This window comes from Canis aureus, chromosome 10 (genome assembly GCF_053574225.1).
Source record: "Canis aureus isolate CA01 chromosome 10, VMU_Caureus_v.1.0, whole genome shotgun sequence".
In the NCBI taxonomy this organism is placed as follows: Eukaryota; Metazoa; Chordata; class Mammalia; order Carnivora; family Canidae; genus Canis; species Canis aureus.
The window spans coordinates 61,231,227-61,237,226 of record NC_135620.1 but is presented as its reverse complement, the minus strand read 5'-3'; the positions used below and the strand labels follow the sequence as shown (position 1 = coordinate 61,237,226).

The 6,000-nt window shown below is 34.4% G+C and overlaps 1 long non-coding RNA gene across 1 annotated transcript in view; it reads right to left on the bottom strand.

Annotated features, from left to right (window-relative positions):
* Window positions 1–394: 394 nt before the first annotated feature.
* LOC144322565 (uncharacterized) overlaps window positions 395–6,000 on the bottom strand; it is a 28,208-nt gene continuing 22,602 nt past the window's right edge. Inside the window, exons 3-4 of the long non-coding RNA XR_013388179.1 lie at window positions 3,341–3,489; window positions 395–736 (exon numbers count right to left, since the gene is read on the bottom strand). This is a non-coding gene — a long non-coding RNA (uncharacterized LOC144322565). The remainder of the gene's footprint in view (window positions 737–3,340; window positions 3,490–6,000) is intronic.

Below are 6,000 nucleotides of genomic sequence, written 5' to 3'. Positions count from 1 at the left end.
GAAGTTGGTGAAAGCCAAGTTTGGAAGGATAATTCAACTAAAAGTATGGAGAACTTTCTAAAAAAAAATCTTTAATTCGGTTTCAGGTTTTAAACTTGCAAATTATCCTTTGGGAAGCAGCTCTTAAAGTAAACTATACCTCTTGAGAGGTAAAGATGATTGTAGCTTAGGAGCATAAACTTCTGGGAAGCAAAACAGATTTATAAAGGAAACAGCAGAAAAGGGAGTCCCTGTAAATCATAAGGATTTGAAGGTACCTGGTTTAAAAAATACACATATTTTTACAGAATCTTGTCTAAATTAAAAATATGCAGAATAGCTAAAATTAATATTTTAGTGAATTCTATAATATATAAGTGACTGTAGTCCTTTACTTCTTATTTGTCAACCTAGATCCAAACATATTAGAGGGAAGAGGAAATACACAGGTGAGAGATTGTATTTTTCAAAATGGCTGTAGAAATATTTATGGTCCTACTTGCTCTTCTGGAACAATGGCAGTCCTCCATCAATAGATTGAGTCTCCTTTTCCTTCCCTGTGAATTGGGTAAGTTTGTGATTCTTCCACACAATCGAGTGTGGTGAACATTAGGTTACATGTTATGAGGCTACATTTTAAAGGGAAAACAGCATAAGGCTTCTCCCTTGCATGATTGTGTATTCTTGCATGTTCTCACACTCACGCTCGTGATATTCACACTTGGAACCCAGCCATCAGATCCTGAAGAAGTCCATACTGTATTATGTGGAGAGACAAAATGGAAAAACTCATTTTTAGAACTGAGGAACCCATCTAATACTTAACATCATCCTCCAGTCACATAAGGGAATTCTCTTTACATTACTCTAGCCCCTATTCTTTGAGTCCTTTCCTTGCTATTTCTCTGGGTTCTCTGCTAATGGTATCAGTGCTGAAACCAGGCTGTATATTCATCTGGAAGCTGGTGTAGGGAAGAACCTATTCCAGGCATCCTGAGACATAGCCAGAATCTATTTCTTTGGAGTTGTCAGATGCATTTCAACTTGTATATTCTAAGCCAGCAACAAAGAAAACAGGTGTTTATCCCTGCTGATTTGAGTCTCTGTTCTCTACACCCTGTTTTGAGGGGCTTCTCTGATTGGGTGACATCCACCAAGAACAATCTATCTCCCTTTTGAATAACTTGAAGTTACATGGCCTACCCAAACTCAAGGAAAAGAAATTACACAAAGGCAGGGATACTAGGGTGTGGAAAAAAAAGAAAAAAAAAAAAAAACTAGAAATCAGGGCATCTGGGTGACTCAGCTAAATGTGTATCTTTGACTCAGGTCAAGAGCCCTGGGTCTTGTGACACAGCCCCACATCGGGCTCCCTGCTCACTGGGTCACCTGCTTCTCCTTCTCCATCTGCCACTTTCCCCACCTCCCTCCCTCTCTCTCTCTCTCTCATAAATAAATCTTTTAAAAAATCTAAATTCAAAGTCTAGCTTTAGATCTACCCACTGTGTGTCTTTGTACAGTGTTTTACCTCTCAGAATCTCAGATTTCTTTTCCGTAATCAGGAGATTTCATTTCTGTGTTTGTATAGATAAATTTAGAGCAATTAAATTATTATTTCAGGCTACTTAAACTGTGATGTATGTAGCATACTTCAAATTTCCCCTGCCTGTATTTGTTTGTAAATGCACTAGAATTTTGTGAACTCCTGTTGGCACTAAGAGAATTATTTTATAAGTATAGCAAAGGGGAGAGCTACCCATTATCTGCTGACTGGGGCAAATCTATAGGGTTTTTATATTTCTGTGTAATTTAGTTATCAACAATTTCAATGAACTCTGAGAAGCTAAATGGAAAAATTTTGCATTTCTTCACCATTGACCTTAGTCATGATGAGTAGATACTTTTTTTTTCCTTAAAGCAAACCATCATTTTATTTGGTCTTGCTTCGATGTACAAAAATGACAGAAATATATATCCTCATGAAAATACCCAGGAACGTACAGAGTTGGCTTAGGATGCATGTGGTAAACTTAATTAGTAGTCAGGAAACTTCATGAGAGGAAAGGATGGAGAAATGGTAAAAGGGAGACAGATTTAAAGTTAAAATGAGATAAAATATTCTAAAAATTAAATCTGCCTCACAGTAGTAATCTGTAATCTGAAAAGTTACAGGTCTCTCCTTATCATAAAAATTGTATCTGTGATATATTGGGGAAAGAGCCATTTCCACCCCAGAATTCCTGCTTGTTTCTAAGATCTTTCATGAATCATAAATGCCAAGTTTATCTAAGCCTTTTTGAGGAATAAATCTTGCACTAACCTTCAAAAGGACAGTTGGCATAACCTAGAAGTCCTCCCATAGACTGTGTTTCATTTATCCCTGCTAACTCTGACTTCCATTCAGCCCACCATGGACGGTTTTATAGAAACACATCACAAACATTATATGTGCTTTTTATCACTAATGTTCTCTCTCTCTTGGCATAATGAGGTAGTGTTCTATTATTTTATTCAGTGTTCTCAGTATTGATGATTCTAAAGTCAGAAGTGACTCTAGAAACTTCAGTTGTAGTCTGAGGACCTTCATTCATGTGTTTTGCCATTGACATGATTCAGCTACATTTTGTGTGCTTTCCTGGCATGTTGTCAACAAGCAAGTCCTATCTTTCCTCCCAATTCAAACCCAGCAAAAGTATATCACTAGTAACTATTAGCTAGGCATTGCCTTTTATTCTAGGCCACATTGTATGTCACCGATCATCATTCAGTCACCCTTGATGTGCTCTGCTGCTGTGGTCTAAAGTCTACATCCCCTTCTCTACACTGATTCCTTTAGTGGATGTCTGTTATTGAAACATCTTACACAAGAAAAAGCTGTATAAGAAATAATTGCATATGTTCAGTTGAGTGAGCTCTTCTTTACCATACATGATAATTATTAATTTAATAAGCAATGACTTCTACCAGAGCCAGGATCTGTATAGGTGTCCCCCAAAATCTTTTACCCTTTAATATCAAAGTAATAGAAATTGTGGTCAATAATCATATGATACAGATACCACAGAGATAATTTTCTACAGTATATTTCAATCCTCAGCTGTATCCCAACAATGTGTCTCAGTGTACTGACCATAATTCCAAGAAGTAAAATACATACCCCCTGAAACTTGTGCTCAGTAAATAATTTGACTCAAAAACGTAAAGGGAAATATCTGAGTACATGGATAGAAAGGTAGTATATTGAAGTCCAATATTATGCATTCTTAAAGAATTTTTAATAACAGGTTTGACAGTAGGTGGTTATTGCTTTGTGTGTTTATTTTAGAATTTAATCTTAATATAAAATTTAATTTTGACTAACCCAGTAATAGGATGTTCCAGTATATTCTTTATCCAGACACTTAGTACATGGCAGATTTTTTTTTTTTTTTATAAGGAGAAAAGCTTCCAGCTGCTTCTTCTACCTGGTGGGTATTAAAACTCGTCACGATTTTCCAGATGATTAAAGACCTAAATGTGAAATAATACTTTATTGTAAAACTATAAGAGAATGTAAATGCCTTAAAGTAGAAAACTTTTAAAGATGTTTTATAAAAAGCATGATTTAAGAAATAAAATACTGGCATGTTTTACTATATCAAAAACAATTTCTGTAGGGTGCCATATAACAATGCTAAAGGACAAGTCATAAAGTGGGAGGTGATAATGTATATTAACATATATATGACTGTAGATGATATATATTGAGAATAGTTTTTTGAAACTACATGAGAAGAAAATTAATATAAAAAAGGAAAAATATAAGAATTATGGAGAAAGAGGAAGCCAGAAGGATCAATAAACATTTTAAAAATACTCAACTCATGAAATATGAACAAGAAAAATTAAAACCACAATAAGCTACTATTTCAAATCTATCAGAGAGCAAAAAAATTAGAAAGTTTGGCAATATCAACTGGGGGAAAAAAAGCCATTCCTGTGAGTGTCTACATTGGAAAAATCATGCTGCAGAGCATTTAACAATATCTTATGAAGGTGAAAGTGTGAATTATTTATGACTCAATAAATCCACTTCTAGTTAGATACCCTAGAGAAAGTCTGATACACGGGCACCAGGATTCATTGCAGAACTGAATTTAATATCAAGAATAATGGAAATAACCTATATACCCCATCAGTAGTAAATTGAATAAAGATGTTGTGGAATTTTAACAAATTGAACATTGCATAAAATTAGAATGAATTATATATATCAAGCGACTAACGTACTTTGAAAAATGATATATGACTATCATTAAAACAATACTATATTTTTGTGAACTTGTATTTAATAGAAAATAATAAAAATATGTTCCTGAAAAATACTCTAGAAAAGGAATGGAAATAACAAAATAAAATAGAACAAAGGAGGTTTTAATTATATCTGTGGTGGTAGCGGTGGTAGTCGGGTGTGTGTGATGTGAAGCACGTGTGATAACATCTAATTAGTAGTCAAATCATAGGTGATTTGGAATTTCTCTCCCTTTATTTAAAAAAAAATTGAAGTTTTTATTTAAATTCCAATTAATTAACATACTGTGTAATATTAGTTCTAGTGTACAATATAGTGATTCAACACTTCCATACATCACCTGGTGCTCATCACAAGCACCCTCATTAGTCCCAATCACCTATTTAATCCATTCTCCCACCCACCTCCTCTCTGGTTGTAACCATCTGTTTGTTCTCTATAGTTAAGAGTTTGTTTTTTGGTTTGCCTCTCCTTTTTTTCCCCCTATTCTTACATGTTTTCTTAAATTCCACGTTACTCTCTCGAATTCTGCATATTCAATTTTAAAAATTACCTTTCAAAAAGATATTTTTTGCTCCAGGAAGAATTAATTATGAAATGTAGGAGAGATAGGCATCACTCTTCTTGAATAAATGTGTATGAATGGGCCCAGTAGTGAGCAGAGATGGGGTTTAGGAAGAATGTAGTGAAAAATTACTTTGGGGTCAAGAAGATTTTTAAGAGAAAAAGTTATAAACAGGTACTTTTTTGTTTCTCAAGTGATATGCTATTTTTAAAAGAACTTCCACTGGTTAGAAAGAGAAAGAAAGAAAAGAAAGAAAGAAAGAAAGGAAGGAAGGAAGGAAGGAAGGAAGGAAGGAAGGAAGGAAGGAAGAAAGAAAGAAAGAAAGAAAGAAAGAAAGAAAGAAAGAAAGAAAGAAAGAAAGAAGAAAGAAAGAAAATAAAAATCCCTTTATTCATCAATAGGAATTGCAATGTAGGGCTTAGGAGTCTAGACTTATGTCTTTACTCCACCTGAGAGCCTGAGAATAGTTGAAGTGGGTCTGTTCTGACCCAGCCTATGGCTGAGGGTCAAAGTTACTTCACAAAAGCTTTTTTGTATAGTGTCATAGGTTTGGAAAATTAGCTGGTTTATGAAGGTAAAGATAGAACTCAAAAACAAAACAAAATACAAAAGAAGCACAGATAAGAGGCACTTCTGTAACCAGTGTGGAAAGATTAAGATTAGTTAAACCATTTTCTTATACCAAAGTAATGGCATTCATTCTGTCAGAATTATATTGTTCTTGAATTTATAAAAGAAATCTGCTAATGGGAACTATTTTAAGATCTTCACTTCTGACTCCTTCATTTTAAAGATAGCATATTGCTTCTCATCTGAGATTTGGACTTTTAAAAAATATTTTATTTATTTATTCATGAGAGACACACACAGAGAGGCAGAGACATAGGCAGAGGGAGAAAAAGGCTCCCAATGGGGAGCCTGATACGGTACTCGATCCCAGGACATTGGGATCACTGAGCTGAAGGCAGATGCTCAACAACTGAGCCACCGTGCACCTGAGATTTGGACATTTGATCACATATTTAAAGAGAAGTAGAGATCTTATATTCATTTTGTTTGCCCTTTTACGAGTATTAATATAGGTTTCACAATCATCCTGAAGATAGATAATATTAATATTATTTTTGAGTAATGAAATGAAACTTGCAGAAGTCAAACTATTAAA